Source organism: Balaenoptera physalus (genome assembly GCF_965194825.1).
Source record: "Balaenoptera physalus genome assembly, chromosome: 5".
Lineage (NCBI taxonomy): Eukaryota > Metazoa > Chordata > Mammalia > Artiodactyla > Balaenopteridae > Balaenoptera > Balaenoptera physalus.
In genome coordinates this window covers 5,599,650-5,621,046 of record NC_138884.1, presented here as the reverse complement: position 1 = coordinate 5,621,046, position 21,397 = coordinate 5,599,650, and the positions used below count along the sequence as shown (strand labels likewise).

Here is a 21,397-nt window from a genome sequence, read left to right as displayed (position 1 = left end):
AAAGAAAACCTGAAGAATTTCTACGTGTTATATTCTCCTATAACTATTACTTTAAAATATTAGAAAGATAGCTTCAGAAATCATGATATTCAGAAGTATTTTAATTTGCTATACATGCTTAACAATATTTCACATGTAAAAGTAAATAAGCTTATAATGTGGTATGAGATTTATTATGAGTTTATCTGAAATATTTTGAGTTAATTTGGGGTTAATTTTTCAAATTTGAAAAGCTGTAGAAAATATGTGCGTAGATATATTCAATAGGTATTTGAACCTATAGACTTCTACAAGGTTTATATATTTAAAGACAGCTAGGATTAAAATTTCTGGGCAAAGAAAAAACTTTGGTGTTGTCCTAGGGTAATGAGTATAAAATGAGAATTACAAAATATTCAACAAACTTACAAACTTTTGTCCCTGTTTTATGAAGCCAGGACTAATAAAAGTATAGAGTAATGGAAAAAAAAAATCAATGTATTTTGAATTATTTTAGTAACTGAAATAATGTGACTAGTGGATTTTATTCCTGCATAACAAAATGAACATTCAGCTTGTATAGAACTGTCTCTAAAAAGGGAAGCCAATGAAAGCAGATTTAAGTTGAGAAATTAGTAGAAATGAGAAAGGTACTGGTCACACTGTGGTCTAAGCTGGTAGTTATTCAAATAATGACATGATTGAAATGAAAGCACAGTGATTTATAATCACAGGGTACTGGAATGTAAGATATTTAAGGACAACAAAATCCTAGACGCACCTCTGAACAAGGACCGCTGATGGGGACCAGAAGTAGAACTTCGCAGATATGTGAAGGTCAGAGAAAACTGAAGCTATGCTGTCAGTTATAGTTGGGCATTCACACGTGCTTCTCTGAGGGCAGAAACTTGTTGGGAAGAGAAAGGTTAATATCCTAAGCCTCAAGGCTTGTGAAGGAAGTGAGTAGGTCAGAAGGTAAATAGGAGAAGGGGTAAGTCCATTTTTTCTTCTTGCTGGATGTAAAAAGGTCTGTAATCATTAGGACACATTTAGATATCTGTAACATTACCGAAGGTAGTGCTTTAAAAGTTGGACATACTGAATTCCCAGACTGCATAAGTTGTGCAATATTAGTATCCTGCTAATTCAATCATAATATGAGTAATATAAGGAAGGAATTTTTTTCAAAATTTTCCCCCAAAATACTTGAAATACATCTATAACTTATTGATTACTAACTATATGCTATCAAATGTAATTTTGCCTAAAGGTCAAAACATCATCATAGGCTAGGGGGTATTATCCATATTTTACTTATGAAAGGTCATATTCTATTTATAAGAGATCAATTACTTAGACAAGATTACCGGCTAGTAACTAGAATAGAGAAAAGGATATTTGAAATCAAATGTGTTTTGATTCTTCTTATTATTGCTATACCAGATTATTTATCTTAGCAACTAAATTGTCTTTTCTAAGCTTGCCCAGATATTCCTGCAAATAGAATAACTAATTTTGTCTTTAAAGAAGAGAGCAGAGCTTTCTGAATTTTCTTAATTTTATTCTGGGTGTGTAAAAGAACACCCAGTTTAGTTATAGTAAAACTAAAACAATAAAATTCTTAAAAAAAAGAGTGAGTTTTTTAGGAATGACATAAAGGGAGATTTTTGACCAAATAAAACAAACGAGGATCAAATAGTATAAATAAAAAGTGAATACTAGATACTTCAGAAGCAGCAAGGAACAGAATTGACAACTGAAAATACAAAAACTGTTGGATTCATAGTTATGAAGATGAAAAATCAAATTGAGTAAAGCAATTAGGAAACTATAGTATTTTAGACTGATGCATACAGCAGGTTCTAGGGGAGGAAGCATGAGCTAATTTATGTATAAACTCAGCATTATCAGGGTCCCTAGTTGATACCAGTGGCTTCGTAGTTAAAAACACAGCATACAGTTTCAGTGTTTAACCAAAGGAGAGAGACAGACAGAAAAAGACAGAGGGACACCGATAGTGCATATTAATATTTCATCTAACATGAATCTTTCTATAATTTTAATAACTAAATTGTATAAAAGATTATTTATTTCACATTAATAGTCAATAGAAAAATGGGACTTATACTAAGATCCATTCAAACTTTAATTTGTGATATTTGACATCATCTTACATCTAAAATTCAACATGCTATCAACTTATAGCTTACTAAAGGGCATCCATCAGGTGTCAAATTGTGGCATGTGAACTTCCTTAGCTTTAAACCTTAGTGAAGTTCATCAAAACATATTTTAAACATGTTAGATAGATGAATTTATTTCCATTTACTAACACAGAGAGCAAAGAGGAATAAAAATGGAGAGGTATTAATTTTGTAAATCTTACATGATTCAGAGCCATTTCAGACAGCTGGAATCTACCCTTCAATATCTGTGTTATTGGCACGGACTTTCTGATCTGCTAATGTTTTTCAAAATTATGAGATAAGATTATAATTTTATTACAATGAAAATAATCAACTAAGTTCCTAATTTCCTTTTATTAAAAAAATCTTATGGTTATTGGAGAGAAGTGGCATGGAAAGTCTATTGGAGAAAGCAGTAGGAAGTGTGGAAAATCGTATTTTTCAACTGGCTGGTTTACAACCATTCACATAAGAAATAAGAGCAGAAAAAAATTATTTACATCTCCAATAAGGTTGTCATAATCCTCTTAGATAACATGTTTATTTCATGCTTCCCAAAGATGTTCACAGATAAGCATGAATTGTTATTGTCCTGGATTTCTCTAACCAAATAATATCCAAATGAATCTGTTACATTACAATAAGATAGAATCGTCTTTCAACAAAACCAAATATTTCCTTAGAGAAGAGCATTAGGATCTCCTCTATGTGATGAATAATCATAAATTGCTATTTAAATTTTGCTAATAGCATTATTTCATTTAATGGTTACTTTTAACCATTAAAAAAATGAAATAATGCCATTTGCAGCAACATGGATGGACTTAGAGATTATCATACTAAGTGAAATAAGTCAGAAAGAGAAAGACAAATATCATATCATATCACTTATATGTGGAATCTAAAACACGACACAAATGAACATATCCATGAAACAAAAACAGACTCACATATATATATAGAGAGAGAATAGACTTGTGGTTGCCAGGGGGAGGGGGGGTAAGGGAGGGAAGGATTGGGAGTGTAGGATTAGCAGATGCAAACTATTATATATAGGATGGATAAACAAAAAGGTCCTACTGTATAGCACAGGGAACTATATTCAATATCCTGTGATAAACCATGATGGAAAAGAATATGGGAAAGAATGTATATGTATGTGTAACTGAATCACTTTGCTGTACAGCAGAAATTAACACAACATTGTAAATCAACTATGCTTCAATAAAAATTTAAAAAAAATAAAGTTTGCTAAATCTAAGATACTTAGACTGAAGTTAATTATGGATGAAAAGTATACATTTAAAAATGCTTTCTTATTCTTCTCAGTTGTAAATATGGTCACACATTTTGTATGCACAGCCATAAATAAATTCCTAATTACTAGTACAACTAATACCAGAAATCCAAATGACCCTATCAGTTATAACACAAGCTCAATTCTCTTCATGAAATGTTTTGTTAAAAGATTAAAAAATAAGATAATATGCTGTATACACAGATAACTCCTAAAGAAATCTTGAGTTAATCATGTTATAAAGTAAATATGAATCATCAATGAATTAATGTTATGAAATTAATAATTATTTCCCATATTTACAGCTGACTAACCTCCTTCTGTCTTACTATGTTCCTTCAAATAATACAATCGTTGACATATATAGGAAACTAAACAGACGATCTATAGAGAAATACAAGTATATTTAGTCTTATTTTTGTCAGTATAGACGAGACAAAGAGTTAACAAAGTGACAGAACATATGAAGTCAAAAACATTTAATAGCACTGTCTAGATATTTTGTACATTGTTGTTTGGCTACAGTCATAAAATGAATCAGAGATAGAATCAAAGCATGACTAGTTCTTAATTTATATGCCTAAAGCATAAAAGTTGATTACAAAACTCCAAGTATATATTAAATACAGATTCACATTTCTGTCACCCATTATCCATTAGAATATTCATTATATTTGAATAAAGGAAGCATTTGCTTTAATGCAGACTTCAGTAAAATTTCTGACAAAATCCTCTTCTGAAAATCATCAAGGACAAAACCGCAAAGTAACCCATGTGCAACATCAACACGTGTTTATTAGTCAGGTGCGCTGCTTCCTGTACCAACAATTCCTAAAGTGGCTGTGATGTAACATGATGAAATGTGATTTCTTCCACCTGCTATAGTCCAGTATGTGTTTTTCAGGTTTGGATGGGCTCTGCTGCATGCTGTCATGACAGATCAGTTTCTTCCATCATAGGGCTCTGGTCTATAGCACGTTCTATAGGTTCTATCCATTCAGCCGGGAAGTGGAGAAAAAATGAGGATCACCCCTGGGAGATTTTAGTGGGCCATGATGAAAACGAAACTCATTACCCTACCATACTGAATTGACCAGAACTCAGTCACTTGGTACCTCAACTTCAAGGGAGGCTGGGAAAAGCAGCAAAGGAGACAAAGAAGTGAGTTTGATGAATGGTGGTTATATGACTTTATCTAATTTACTGGATTTGTACTAGGACAACTTCCAGTTGGATTTTTGTGAAGTCAGTGGGTTAATGGGGGAAAAAAAGAGGCAAAGAAAGAATAAACCTGAGTGGATATTGGTGGGCAGGGACTACGTGAGACGTAATAGCTTGACAAAGTATTATGCTTTCTGCACTTAGGTGTCCTCCCCTGTAAGATGGATGAATTATACTAGGTATGGTCCCTACTGAACATTTACCAGTGCAAGATTAACTGTAGGCAATCTATCTTATAAAGACTAGTCTTGAGGAGAAGGTGACTTAAATTGGAAGATTAACAGTTGAATATGAGGGAATATTTGATCAGTGAATGAAAATTCTCATCACTTTTACTCATGTATGTATTAAAAATGAAAAAAATACTGGAGGAAATCCTAGAAAACATTAAGAGAGATGAATCTAAAAATTCGATGAAAGATGCCATAGTGCTGCTGGGAATATTGTATCAAAAGTTTACAAATCTGAGAAGCATGTAAAATTGGGAAAATAAAGAGAATCAATAGTATAGATAGAATAGGTAGATATACAACAGCTAAATAGATGATGGTGATGATGAATAGGATGATGATACATAGAAAGATAGATAGATTGATAGATGATAGATAGATGGATAGATAGATAGATAGATAGATAGATAGATAGATGATAGATAGATAGATAGATGATAGATAGATGATAGATAGATAGATGATAGATAGATAGATAGATAGATGATAGATAGATAGATAATAGATAGATGATAGATAGACAGGTAGATAGATGATAGATAGATGATAGATAGATAGATAGATGATAGATAGATGATAGATAGATAGATAGATGATAGATAGATGATAGATAGATGATAGATAGATAGATAGATAGATAGATAGATAATAGATGATAGATAGACAGGTAGATAGATAGATAGATAGAAAGATAGATAGATAGATAGATAGATGATAGATGATAGATAGATAGATGGATAGATAGATAGATAGATGATAGATAGATAGATGATAGATAGATGGATAGATAGATAGATAGATAGATAGATGATAGATGATAGATAGATGGATAGATAGATAGATAGGTAGATAGAAAGATAGATAGATAGATGATAGATGATAGATGGATAGATAGATAGAAAGATATATAGATAGATGACAGATAGAAGGTAGATGATAGATATAACAGGAGGCTCAGTAATAGAAGAAAACACTAATATATGGAACAAATAAGAATTGATCAAAAAATGTTCCTGAATTTTGATGAGACAACCTTGGTAATAGTGGATAAACTAGTATTAGTTTTTTGCTGTTGTTAATTTTTTCCTTCTTGGTCAGAGGTCTGAATGAGCAATTTAATTTATCTGTGATTAAATAACTATGTGATACCCTTGAAAACATGCAACATTAATTTAGGTTAAATGACTCTCAGCCTTACGTGCTAAGGCTTTTATGAGATTTGGGACTTGAGAATTTGCTACAGACTTTCTTTAGAACCATTAAATATTGTATTACCTGTAAATTACCAAGCCAATACAATGGTAGCAATCATAAATTTACCTATTTTACAGCTTAAGTTGAACAAGCTGGGAAAAAAAATATTTAAACACAAATTTTGGCCTGAAAATATCAACTGCCAGATATTTTTCCATCAAAGATGGGTTTATTTGGGGTCAGCAGAGAATTACAGTTTGGGGTCTGAAGCCATGGTGAGCTATGTGCAAATTCCCTGCACAGCAAGGAGAGGAGAATGCGATTATAGGAGGGAAAAGGAAGCTGGGAGGGCTGCATAGAAAAAGGGTCCATGACTTTTCACTGGTTGAGCCCTGGCCAAGGAAGAAGACGTGTCTGTCTCCTTCCTGTTGGGCTTTGCTATCCTCTCAGGGCATGAGAGCTCTTCCTTCTGGTCTCCCAACTCTATTTAATTGAGGTTTTTATTTATCAAATTTTTAGGACACTAGAGTTCTAATCAGTACTACAGCCCTTTTGTAGAGGATAGCTTATATCAGGATTGTTGTGTTGACAACCCAGGGAGTCTTGAATTGCCATACAAATATCCGTGATGTGTTTCAAAATCAGATTTAGCGCGTGTGTATTCCAAAACAAAGTGTGCTCTTTTTCTTCTGTAATAGGCATATAACACTAATATAGTTCAAAGGTGGTAGAACTTTAAGAACATACTAAGTTTTATAATAAATGAATTAAAATTAAAGATGGCTTTCAGACACAGAGGAAGGTAATGATGATATGGAGATGTACTCATTTGTAGCTTACTTCACAGCCCATTCACACTGGCCCTTTTGTATCCAAATATGATTAAAGAATATGGAAGATATTTATCTTAATGTCTCTTATATATTCAAATAAAATAATTTCTTCTAATAAAAGCTATGTAGATCAGCTATCCATCAATATGAATTAGAGAACTTTATTTACTTGTCTGTTTCCCCAAATTAGATAGTAATTTTATTAAAGAGAGGACTTTTATAGTGTTACCAGTTGCTTCAACAGTGTACAGCCCAAGAACTGGTATGTAACATGTTTTTGAGAAATAATTGTTGATTAAAGGAAAACAAACAGGAACTGGTTGAGTCTTCCAACTAATTAGTTACATTATTTTTAAGTCCTTTAATAATTATGCATATCATTCCCTAATACCTTTCATATTATGACAGTTCATGTGACAGCAGTTGTGTCTACCTAACTATTCCAAGCTAAGGTTTCTTACCAAAAGGAAAACACATACACACACTCACACACACACATGCACACACACACACAGAGAAAAAAAAAGAAGAAAACAAAACTATTAGCAATGCAGTGATTTTTTAAAATATTTTTGCTTTTATTTTTTAATTTTTGTTATTGTATAAACTCTCCTTTGGGATTTAATTCATTTGTACAGTTCAAAATGCATAGTTAGATTTCCAAAACTCAGTTATACCATCAAAAATGTACTGAGGAGAAAAAAAAAAAAAAATGTACTGAGGAGAGAAATGGCTCAAGTATCTTCCCTTGTTTACTTTCATTCATTCTCCAATTTATATAAATATAAATCATATATGATCTTATCCCTATTTATTTATTTTTTATTTCCAGCTCATGACAATATAAATGGCAAATTTTACAAAAACCATTCTTGTGTGTATCTACATGCATTTTTTTTGACTACTTTGCACACCTTAAGTTATAATATTCAATAATTTTGTTGGTAATAACTACCTTTGTAGCTTGTACATTTTGGGGTATAGCTGTCAATCAAAAATATCCCCCTTATGGTAATTTAGATCACTTGTACTGATCTCTCTCCTTCAATTATAGAAATTATTCAAATATTTAGAATTGAGATGAATATCAAAGACAATCACCAGAATAATTCACCTAAAACATTCTCCTGAATTTTCTCAATTTTCAAGTGTAGAAATTGAATTTGAACCTCACTAAGATCTCAAAATATGATGAAGATCAGTTGCAGATTTTAAAAAAATGGGTGGTCTCCTACTGAGATAAAGACTTTTCAGTTTTATTACCATCTTTGAAGACTATGACTACCTTAACCTTAAATTCACCTGGTAAAATTAAAATTAAAATTCTAGTTTCCATTTATCCTGGCATCTCTCAAACATAAAGTAATTTAAAATCAAAAGGGACTATAACCAAAATTTTAGTTTCAATTTCTACCTGAGACTTTGTTAAAGCAAAAAAAAAAGCACGTGTCCTTTTATCTTTGTTTTGTAGAATGATGATTTAGTGTGTAATTTTCATATTATACTCTTTCTGTCTCAATAAAAAAAGTTCTTAGCAACTGGAAGAGAGATAGGGAGGAAGATTTTGTTAATATTTTCAGAATGCTCTTGTCATAGATATAATAATTTCTTACATTTGTATAGTACAGGACATGAAGTTGACTTAAGGCAATGGTGACATAATGAATAGTCTAGAGATTTTTTTTTTTTTTTTTTAAGAAATTCACGTTCTTTTATTTATTTATTTATTTATTTATTTATGACTGTGTTGGGTCTTAGTTTCTGTGTGAGGGCTTTCTCTAGTTGTGGCAAGTGGGGACCACTCTTCATCGCGGTGCGCGGGCCTCTCACTATCGCGGCCTCTCTTGTTGCAGAGCACAGGCTCCAGACGCGCAGGCTCAGTAGTTGTGGCTCACGGGCCTAGTTGCTCCACGACATGTGGGATCTTCCCAGACCAGGGCTCGAACCGTGTCCCCTGCATTGGCAGGCAGATTCTCAACCACTGCACCACCAGGGAAGCCCTAGAGATTTTTAATTGAAATGGAAAAAATAGTTTTGGAGAAATGCAGTATTATCTAAATACCAAAAAAAGATACTTTTATTTAAAATGTATTTTGTGTATAAATATATCTGATTTCTAAAACATTAGATTTTACATAAGACATAACTCCCATAAACAAAACCTAACTTAATTAGGTGACATTTTACAACTTTAAGTAAACAAGTAAATAAATTATAGGTCTATGCTCTTTTTACTCTCAATAGAAGGTGAGCTCCACTTTATATTGCATTTCACTCCACTGTGCATCAAAATTTCTTAGGAAACGTGGAGTAGAGGAAGAGAGAAGAAAGAAAGAAACAGCTCTGAAACTCACAGTGGGAATGTAGTGTGGTTCTCTAATCTCAGTCTTTCACATTAGTTTTCTCATCTAATCCTCAGAATATTCCTACCAGTGTATATGAGATGGATTGAATTGTGGAGGTCAAACCTCACCTAAATTCCTCACCTAGTAAGTATCAAGTTTGAACTAACATCCTTGCCCATAGCCTCTTAATCAGCATTGCTCTTCCCATCTTTCATTGTAATTGACACCATGCTATTTCCAGTGGAGATAGAATTCTTCGTGACAAGCACTTCTTAAATAGAGGTAAACAATCAGAAGTTCAAATGAATTTCTAATATTCTGTGCCATAAGCATACTTTACAGAAAAAAATGAGTGCATTCTGAAATATGTAAAATTTTCTTTTCTAAATATTGAACAAATCTAACAGAAACATTCAAAAAGTGAGGACAAATTTTATGATAAAAACAAAAAAGTAATGCATCTAGGAGTCTCCTGATTTACTGGAAACATCATTAGTTAACTTCCGGGAGAATCTCAGACATGTGAAGCTCTGTCTCTGACTTCATGAGCTTGGTATCTTCCTGTGTTCACCAGCATCTGTTTTTGACCTATCAATTAACTTTTATATCAATTTACTTCAGTCATTAATAATTGGTTCCTGATAAAATTTGATTTCAACAAAATACTGGCAAAGTTCATGATTTTAAATCTGAAATTACTCATATTGAAATATTTTTAATTTCCCAGAGGGCTACATTTGCTTCCCCTACACATCACAGTAGAAATCAGGAGAAATCTTTATTTTTATTCAAATTTTAAATTACTTAGCAAACAGCTGCCCAAGAGTAATATGAGACTGATAATGATGACAGAGTTAATGTAACACTGAGAACTTAGATTAGAAATTAGGTGGATAATTTGTGTATGCTTAATGCAACAAAATAAAATATTGATTAAATTAGGAACTTAAACAATATTTTGTTACTGACTGTTGTTAAGTGATTGGGGCTCATTCAACCAATAGTCTTTGATACTATTCAGATCAATGACAATTTCCATGGGAAGTTGAAGAATTTATGGACTAGAGATTAAAGTACTGCAGGTAAATACATGTAATGCTGTTATTTTCTTAACACTATGTTTTAGAGCACTTTTAGTTTCACAGCAAAATTGAGCCAAGAGTGCAGAGAATGTCCTTGTACTTCCTGGCATCACAGGCCTAGCCTCCTCCACTATCAAAATCTTTCACCAGATGGTACATTTGTTACAATCTGTGAATCTACATTGACACATCTTTATCACCCAAAATCCATGGTTTACTTTAGGGTCCACTCTCGGTGTTCTGAACTTTATGGATTTTGATACATGCATAATACCTGTATCCACCATTGTAGTATCATATAGAATAGTTTCATTGTCCTAAAAATCCTCTGTGCTCTATTTTTTTGTTTCGCTCCCAACCTCTGGCAACCACTGATCTTTTTTTCTGTCTCCATAACTTTGCCTTTTCCAGAATGCCATGTAGTTGAAGTCATACATTATGTAGTCTTTTAAGATTTGCTTCTTTTACTCGGGAATATGCATTTAATATTTCTCCTTTTCTTTTCACGGCTTGATGATAGTTCCTTTATTTTTAGCACCAAACAATATTCCATTGTCTCCATCTTCCACAGTTTATTTATCCATTTACCTACTGAAGGAAGTGTTAGCTGCTTCCAAGTTTTGACAGTTGTAAATAAAGCTGCTATAAACATTTGTATGCAGGGTTTTTGTGGACATAAGTTTTGAGTTCCTTTGCATGGATACCAACAAGTGCAATGGCTGGATTATATGATAGGAGTACGTTTAAATTTGTAAGAAAAATGCCAAAATGTCTTCCAAAGTGGCTGCACCATTTAGCATTCGCTCAAGCAGTGAATGACGGTTCTTGTTGCTCTACATCCTCACCAGAGTTGCTGTTGTCATTGTTCTGGACTTGACCTTTCAAATAGGAGTGTAGATATATCTTCTTGTTTTATTTTGCATTTCCTTGATGATATCTGATATTGAACATCTTTTCATATGATTATTTGCCATCTGTATATCTTCTTTGGTTAGGTGGCTGTTAAGGTGTTTGGTCCATTTTTTAATCAAGTTTTTGTTTTCTGATGGTTAGGTTTTATGATTTCTTTGTATATTTTGGATAACAATTCTGTATCAGGTATTTATTTTCCAAATATTTACTCCCAGTTTGTAGCTTCTCATTCTCTTGATGTTGCTTTTTGAGGAGCAGAAACTTATAATTTTAATGAAATTCAGCTTCTCAATTATTTCTTTCATGGATCATGCCCTTTGTGTTGTAACTAATAAGTTATTGCCATACCCAAGGTCATCTAAGTTTTCTGGTGTTAGAACTAATAACTGGATTCAGTAAAGTTGCAGGATGCAAAAATCAGCATACAAAATCAGCTCTGCTTCTATATACAAACGGTGAACTATCAGAAAGAAAAATAAATAATCTCATTTGTAGTAGCATTAAAAACAATAAAATACTTAGGAATAATATTAGCCAAGGAGGAGAAAGATGTATGCTGAAAACTATAAGACATGGATGAAGGAAACTGAAGAGGACACAAATAAATGGAAAATTTTCCCATGTTCACATACCAGAAGAATTAATATTGGTAAAATACCCATACTACCCAAAGCCATTCCTAGATTCAGTGCAATCCGTATCAAAATTCCAGTGACATTTTTCACAGAAATGGAAAAAAATAATTCTAAAACTTGTGTGGAATCACAAAAGACCTCAAATAGCCAAAGCAATCTTGAAAATTAGGAGCATAGCTGGAAGCATCACACTTCCTGATTTCAACTTATATTACAGAGCTGTAGTGGTCAAAAGAGAATAGTATTGTCATTACAACAGACACGTTGACCAATGGAACAGAACTGAGAGCTCAGAAATAAATCCATACATATACAGTCAAATAATATTTGATGCAACAGCCAAGGACATTCAATGGGGAAGGATAGCTCCTTCAATAAATGGTGCTGGGAAAATTGGAATCCATATGCAAAAGAATGAAATTGGATGCCTATCTTACACAACTGACACAAATTAACTCAAAATAGATTAAAGATTTAAACATAAGACATGAAGCCATAAAATTCCTGGAAGAAAACATAGGGGAAAAGCCCCTTAACATTACCTTGGCAAAATTTTTTGGACAAGATGACAAATGCACAAGCAAAAAAATAAAAAGTAACCAAGTGGAAATACATCAAATCGAAAAACTTCTGCATAGCAAAAGAAACAATCAACAAGATGAAGAGGCAACCTAAAGAATGGAAGAAAATATTTGCAAATCATTTATCAGATAAGTGACTAATATCCAAAATATATAAGAAACTCATATAACGCATTAACAAAAAAAAAAAAAAAAAGATAATCTGATTATCTAAATGGACAGAGAATTTAAATAGACATTATTCCAAAGAAGACATACAAATGGCCAAAAGTTTCATGAAAATGTGATCAACAACACTAATCATCAGGGAAATGCAAATCAAAACCACAAGATATCACCTCACACCTGTTAGAATGAATATCATCAAAAAGACAAGAGATAATAATTGTTGGCAAGGATGTGGAGAAAAGGAACCTCCATGCATTGTTGGTGCGAATGTAAATTGTTACAGCCACCGTGGAAAAAGTATGGAGGTTCCTCAAAATAATAAAATAGAACTATCATATGATCCAGCAATCCTACTTCAAAGAAAATGAAGTCGCGAGATTATCTCCATCTGAAAGCTAATTGCAGCACTATTTACAATAACCAAAACATGGAAACAACCTAATCGTGTATTGATAGATGAATGAATTATATCTACACACATTTTCTTTATTAAGCTATGAGAAAGAAGGAAATCCTGCCATTTATGACAATATGGATGGACCTTGATGACATTATGCTTAGTGAAATAAGCCAGATGGAGAAGGACAAATACTGTATGATACCATATGTGGAATCTAAAAAAACAAAAAGCCAAACTTTTAGAAACAGAGAGTAGATTGATGGTTGCCAGGGCCTGGGGCCAGGGTGTGTGGGAAGATGATGACAAAAGGTACAAACTTCCAGTTATAAAATGGATTAGTTCTGAGGATCTAATTTTCAGCATGGTGACTGTAGTTAACCTTTCTGTCTTATATACTTGAAAGTTCCTGAGAGAGACTATCTTAAATGTTCTCGCTGTAAAATAAAATTGTACTTAGGTGATGGATGTGTTAACTAACCTTATTGTGGTAAACATTTCACAATATATACATGAATCAAATCATTATATTGTATACCTTAAGCTTATACGATGTTATGTGTCATATATCTCAGTAAAGCTGGGGAAGGATCCCTCTAAGCGCTTTTAACTACATCCCACGCATATTGATAAGCTGTGTTTTCTTTTGCATTTGGTGCAAAATATTTTTTTTAATTTATTTATTATTTATTTATTGTCTACTTTTGGCTGTGTTGGGTCTTCGTTTCTGTGCGAGGGCTTTCTCTAGTTGCGGCAAGCGGGGGCCACTCTTCATCGCGGTGCGCGGGCCTCTCACTATCGCGGCCTCTCTTGTTGTGGAGCACAGGCTCCAGACGCGCAGGCTCAGTAGTTGTGGCTCACGGGCCCAGTTGCTCCGCGGCATGTGGGATCTTCCCAGACCAGGGCTCGAACCCGTGTCCCCTGCATTGGCAGGCAGATTCTCAACCACTGCGCCACCAGGGAAGCCCCCAGTGCAAAATATTTTTAAATTTGTTTTGAGATTTCCTCTTTTACTCATATGTGATTTCTAGTTTAATTCCACTGTGGTCTGAGAGCCAACATGGTATGACTTCTGCACTTTTAAATTTGTTAAGGTGTATTTTATGGACCTGAGTGTGATCTGACTTGATGAATGTGCCATGTGAGCTTAAGAAGGATGCATATTCTGCTGTTTTGGGATGAAATAATCTATAGATGTCAATTATATCCAGTTGATGGTGCTGTTGAGTTCAACTATGTCCTATGTCCTTTTGTTTTTCACTCTTTTCCTGCCTTTATATAATGATTTTATACAATTTTATTCTTTTTCTCATTTTTAGTATTTAGGTTATACTATGTATGTATTTATTTATATTTATTTTTTATTTTCTTACTTTTTGTAGTGGTTGCCCTAGAGTTAGCAATATATATTTACAGCCAATCTAAGTGCTCTTTCAAATAACACTATACTGCTTCATGAGTAGTGTAAGTTATAGTAATAAAATCGTCCTAATTCCTCCCTCCCATATTTTGTTTTATTGCTGTCATTCCCTTATATGTATATATGCATATATAGGTTTATGTACATATACATGACATATATGTATCTAAACATTCACAATCAAATGCTTTGTTGGTATTATCATTTTGACAAAACTGTTATCTGTTAGATAAATTAAGAATCCAAATATAAATGTTTTTATTTTTTCTTTACTTATTCCTTCTTTGACACTTTTCTTTCTCTTTGTAGATCCAAGTTTCTGACCTGTATTATATTCCTTATAATACAGAACTTACTTTAATATTTCTTGCAAAGCAGATCTAATGACAACAAATTTCCTCAATTTTTATTTGTGTGAGAAAGTCTTTATTTCTCCTTCACTTTTTTTTTTTTATGAAAGCTTTTTTCTTTCTTTCTTTCTTTCTTTCTTTCTTTCTTTCTTTCTTTCTTTCTTTCTTTCTTTCTTTCTTTCTTTCTTCCTTTCTTTCTTTCTTTCTTTTTGGCTGTGTTGGGTTTTCATTTCTGCGTGAGGGCCTTCTCCAGTTGTGGCGAGCGGGGGCCACTCTTCATTGAGGTGCACAGGCCTCTCACTGTCGCGGCCTCTCTTGTTGTGGAGCACAAGCTCCAGACGTGCAGGCTCAGTAGCTGTGGCTCACGGGCCCAGCTGCTCCATGGCATGTGGGATCCTCCCAGACCAGGGCTCGAACCCATGTCCCCTGCATTGGCAGGCAGATTCTCAACAACTGCGCCACCAGGGAAGCCCTCTCCTTCACTTTTAAAAGATAATTTTGTAGGGTACAGAATTCTAGGTTGGTAGGTTTTTTTTCTCTCATCTCTTTAAATATTTCACTTCACTCTTTTCTTGCTTGCATGGTTTCTGAGACACTGTCAGATATAATTCTTATATTTGTTTCTCTATAGGTAAGGTGTTTATTCTCTCTCTGGCTTCTCTCAGGATTTTTCCTTTATCTTTGATTTCCTATAGTTTGAAAATAATGCATAGGTATAGGGGTTTTTTGTTTTTGTTTTTGTTTTTTTAATTTATCTTGCTTGCTGTTCTTCATTTCCTGGATCTGTAATTTTTGTGTCTGTCATTGATTTGAGGAGATTCTCAGTCATTTATTGTTTGAAATATTCTATTCCTTTCTCTCTTTCTTCTATATCTGATATTCCCATTACATGTATATTACACCTTTTGTAGTTGTCCCACAGTCTTGGATATTCTGTTGTTGTATTTTTTTTATCATCCTTTGTGTTTCTTTTCAGTTTTTGAGGATTCTACTGATATGCACTCTAGCTTAAAGATTCTTTTCCCAGCCATGTCCAGTATATTAATAAGCCCATCAAAGACAGTTTTTTATTTCTGTTGCAGTGCTTTTCGTCTTCAGAATTTAATTTTGTTTCTTTCTCATAACTTCTATGTCTCTGCTTACATTACCTATCTGTTCTTGCATGCTGTCTACTTTATCCATTAGAGTCTTTAGCATATTCATCATAATTGTTTTAATTTCCTGGTCTGATAATTCCAACATCCCTGCCATGTGTGATTATAATACTTGCTCCATCTCTTAAAAGAGTGTGGGTTTTTTTTTTTTTTTTTTGCCATTTAGTATCATGTGAATTTGTCTTGATAGTGAGACATGAAGTACCAGGTAAAAGGAACTGCTGTAATTAGGTGTTTAATAATGTGGTGTGAGGTCTGGGGGAAAGAAAGTATTCTATAGTCCTGTGATTGGGTTTCAAATTATTACTGTGCCTGTGCTTCTGGACTGTGAACTTCACATGTGTTTCTCCATTCTTCCCCCTCCCTTACATGGGACTGGATGGCTATCGCTGGCTAGAGTTGGGTATTTCTTTTCCTCCAGGTCAAGTAGGCTCTGATAGAATACCAACAGGTTAGACTTTTCTTCAAGGTTTTCCCTGGGTCAAGCCTCCTTTAGAACAAAATGCTGTCTCATACTTTAAAGTGGTTCCTTTTCCCCTCCTGTAGCTGAAAGCATGAGGGGAATTTTCTCTCATATTTACTGCAAGAATCTGGTCAAGCTCCTGGAAGTAAAACTCACGGAATTGTGGTGGCCCCCCCATGACTGGGTACGCCTGAAGTTTTTAACTCTCAGCCTTGTCCACACTGATTCTCAGCAATTCAGCAATTACAGTTCAGGTTTTATTTCCAGCACAGGTCCCCACTGAAATTTCCACTCTGCTTTGGTAAACCCTATCTCCCTGTATTCACCTGTCTGTCTGTCCAACCTAGAGACAGCAGTTTGCCTTGTATCCTCCCTTCTCTAATGAATTGAAGGAGAGTTGCTGACTTTTTAATCTGTTCAGCTTTTTACTTGTTGTTAGGACACAGTGGTAACTTACAAGCTCTTTACGTGAGGAACTGGAAACCAGAAGTCCATATATACTGTTTCAAAGTTTATCTTTTACCTCTTGTTTTCAAACTGCAATACTGTTTTCTAGGCAGGGAAAATATCACATGCTTTTCAAACATCTAAAATATACCTTTAATGGACTTTACCCACAAATAGAGGAGATATATGTTCTTCAGCAATGATCTCACTGAAAATCAGTAATTCCCTATTGACCCAAATGGGATAAAACATTGACATTTTGGAGGGGTGTCTTTTGGAGGCAAAATGAAACCAAACTATTTATACGTTTCAATGAACCATTTAGCAATAAACCTCATACATGGATGACCAGAGTATTCTACTGATACTCCTGCCTATTCTACCATGTAAAGAGTCTATCGCTCTTTCTCAACTGGAAAGATAACTCGAGTTTTGTAAAATGGTTATTCCACTGTAAATGGAAATGAAAGTGTGTAGAGAAAATAAATGAAGATAAAACATACTTTAAAATCCTTTCTATTTTCGATTAGCCTTTTTGATCTATCTAAATAGGAAATTTCCTAGATATAGTATTCTTATTCATAGTTATTTAAAACTTTTATGTTTCCTCAGCAAAGAACTGTCATGATCACTTTGGATTTATAGATAATATCATTAGGTTGAAATGTTCATTCTGGGTTTTTAAAATAATACCATTGGGATGAATAAGTGTAAAATAACAAACAGGTAAGAAAAGAAAATTCTTAGTTAAGAGAAATGCCAAAAGCTGTGTGAATGTTTTCCATTTTCCAAGTATTACAATTTTGCTTTGGTACAACAGATGAAGTTTCAGCATAATCTGATGTCAGGAATTAGTTGAGGATTTGTGGTTTTCAAGTAGTAAGTCACTAGTGATTTGAGAAAATCCTGAATTAGAAAAGAACAATTTAAGATAAGACAGGTGATCAGCTTGAAGTCCATTACTGTTGGCTTAGGTCTTATAAGAGGAAAAAAGTATTGCTGGTGCTCACAGAATCTGAAAAAGGTTGACCAGAGGATGAGGGTGAAAGAAAGCTGTAAAAGAAGGACTTTTATATAATTGAATACTATTTAATCAAGTATAACAGATATTCAGGAACTATTTTGATCATTTGTAAGACCATTGTATATTTCTGCCTTAAAATTGCTGATCAAATAGGAATTTTAAGTGGTCAGAAAGAAAAGAGTCTGACCTACATAAGAATTAACATCAAATATTAGTTTGAGGACACTTTATAAAATTCCCTAGATGCCTGCTCAAACGGTTAATAAATAATCTTTGAGGGTTAGTGCAAATTAACATTTAAGAAATTCCGGTATTCAGAATTAAGGAATCATGTGCATCATGACTGAAATGAAGCCAAGTAACCTGAGATAAGCCTGTGAAAGAGAATATGATTTTTCATTTCCGTTTTTGTTTTTTATAAAAGGAAAACAAAACCCCCCAAAACCGCAGTGACCTAAGTCTTTCCTGCTATTAGTAGAATGCCAGGACTTGTGCATTTTTTTTTCCCCATTAGGATATTTAGAGCATCAGGACAATGCTGTCAGAAGAAACAATTAATAATCAGCAAGAAATGTGCCAGTGTTCAAATGTCAGCATCAGAAAACTCGTCATTAGTTTAAACAGTGATTTCTAAAATGTAAATGTGAATAAGAGGCGTAGTTGTTCATACACCTGTTGGTTTTTCATTTGTTGTTGTTTTATTCGGTGTTCCAGGTAATTAGTACAGTATGTTAAAAGTATAAAAACTATTTGTCCCAAAGTTTAATCGATACTACATTAGTATGCAATTTAACCCTACTACGAAAAAGATGAAAACATGTATGTGTGTGTAGCAAGTAAAGGACAAAATGTTGATTTGAAATAGAGTTATCAACTATGGGCTGGATATATTAAATTGCTAAATCATTTGCTCATAACCAATCAGAGTTGTTAAAATTAAGTTTAATTCCTCAGCAATATCACTGATTACTATATTATGGAATGCTGTAAGGTGATATTTTAAAAATTTACACATAATCATATTTGCCTTTTTCATCTCTTTGGTGTATAGTGCCATGAGTTTTAACACGTGTAGACTTGTGTAACCACCTTCATAATCAAGGTACAGAGAAGTTTTCTTATGCCCCCAAAATTCCCTTTGCTGTTTGTAGTAATATATTCTCCCTACCCCTACCAGAGGGCAGACACTTAATCTCACCTTTTTCTCTGTAGTTTTGCCCTTTCCAGAATGTCATATGAATGGAATCATACTGTACAGGACCATTTGAAACTGGTTTCTTTCACTCAGCATAATACCGTTGAGGTTCATTTATGTTGTGTAATAAGAGTTTCTTTATTTTTATTGTTAAGTAGCATTCTATTTATGAATATTGTAGTTTGTTTATCCATTCACCCATCAAAGGACAGTTAAGATTGTTTCCAGTTTGGGACAAATAAGAATAAAGCAGCTATAAACATATGTGTTCAGATTTTTGAGAGGACATAACTTTTTATGTCTCTAAAATAAATACCTAGGAATGGATTAGCTAGGCCATATTGTAAGTACATGTTTAACTTATTAAAAAACTGCCAAATTGTTTCCCAGAGGCCTGTACCATCTTACAGTTCAACAATATATGGGTGTTAGCTTAATACATATTTTTTAAAAAGACAAATATTAGAGAGGTGAGTCAAGGTCCTGTTATATTTAATACTTATATTTTATGTTTAATTAATGTGGTAGAAAGAATAATGGCCCTCCAAAAGATATTCAGAACCTAATCTATGGAAAGTGTGAATTTACAGTAAGCAGCAAAAAATGTCTTTGCCGATGTGATTAGCGATCTTGAAAAGGATGCCTGCTGACATGGTTAATAACCTTTAAGGTTAATAAAAATTAACACTAAAGAAGTTACTGTATTCAGAATCAGAGAACCAGGCAGAAAAACAGTTCTATTGCTTCCATGAAATTAATATTCTAGTGGGAGAGACCAGAGTATAAGGAAATAAATAAATATAATAGTGATAAGCATAAGCAAGAATAACAGACAGAGAAGTATCCCAGGGTTGGAGGAAGAATACATCTTTTAGAAGAAGTTCTTGGATGGCCCCTCTTGTAAGATGATATTTGAGCAAAGGATTGAATGAAGTGAGGTGTGCTAGCCATGTGACAATACAGAAAAGGAAAGTTCAAGGCAAAATGCAATGGGGTTGGAGAGGTGCTGAGGCGGTAGCAGACTGCAGGTCTTTGGAAGGTTACTACACTGTGTGGTAAGATGATGTTGGGAACAGCCTGAGATGAGTTCTTGCAGAGACTTGTACACTTTGATGAGAGGCCTGATGTTATCCATTATGGGAAGAACTGCAGTGCTTCGCTTTGCCCAGGGAAGTACCATGAACAGATTTACACTTTAAAACAATCACTCTGGCTCCTGTACAGTGAATAGTTTGCAGTTTGAGGAGAGTAGAAGCGGTGGGGCTCAGGGAGGGGGCTATTAAAGTGCTTAGACTCCAGGTGAGAGATGTTGCCAGCTTAGAGCACTATGATAGCGGTGGAGGGGAGGGCAAGTTCTTGGACAGTGCTTGTAATTTACAACTAAATCCAATGAGATTTGCTGCTAGTCAGCTAGGTGAGGGTGGGGTGAGACAAAGATAAAGTCAAAGGTAACCCTAAAGTCAAAGACGTCAATGATAACACCAAAGTTTCAGATGTCAGAAATCAGGCACTTCTTGACCAAGGACAGACTGGAGAAGAGAAAGTTCAGGAAAGGGAGAAAGCCACAGTTCTGCTGTTTAGAGTGAGTATTAAATCTTTAAGTGGAGATTTTGAGTGAGCAATTCAAAATACAAATTTAATATTTATTGAAGAGGTCATAGGTGCAGAAAAATTAAGAATCACCAGAAAATGTATACAATTCTGAGCCCAGTGGTATTATCTATAACCTTAGAATTATACTATCCATGTTAAAAAATGGATGGAAAAATTAAATGAGATTTTATATAGAGAGAAAGTGTCTAGAATTTGGTATCACTATCATTCATCTCATTTAAATTTAATATTCATAGGAATGGACATTTAAATGGAATAAAATGAGATCTTTTCAGGAAGACTGTTATATCAGTAAACTTTATGTTCCACTTTTCATGTTGGCTCCCAGGGTATTCTATTTTATATTTTATAATCAGAACCCTATTACCCTTATTATTGTCTTTTTTTTTTTTCCTTTATCTTAAATTTCTCAGTCCTTGTTTTGTCCTTTTCTCATTTTAGTTTTAAAATATATGTTCTTCTACCATATGACCCAGCAATCCCATTACTGGGCATATACCCTGAGAAAACTGTAATTCAAAAAGAGTCATGTACCAAATTGTTCATGGCAGCTCTATTTACAATAGCCAGGACATGGAAGCAACCTAAGTGTCCATCATCAGATGAATGGATAAAGAAGATGTGGCACATATATACAATGGAATATTACTCAGCCATAAAAAGAAATGAA

At 33.8% G+C, this 21,397-nt stretch overlaps 1 protein-coding gene and 1 long non-coding RNA gene across 9 annotated transcripts in view; both read left to right on the top strand.

Annotated features, from left to right (window-relative positions):
• The window catches only part of FSTL5 (follistatin like 5), a 765,145-nt gene that overhangs the window by 295,616 nt on the left and 448,132 nt on the right, over positions 1–21,397 (top strand). The gene's annotated exons all lie outside the window — the stretch shown is intronic.
• Positions 7,655–11,118, top strand: LOC309660842. Its single transcript, XR_014263670.1, has 2 exons — positions 7,655–8,608; positions 8,939–11,118. It is a non-coding gene; the product is annotated as an uncharacterized lncRNA (long non-coding RNA).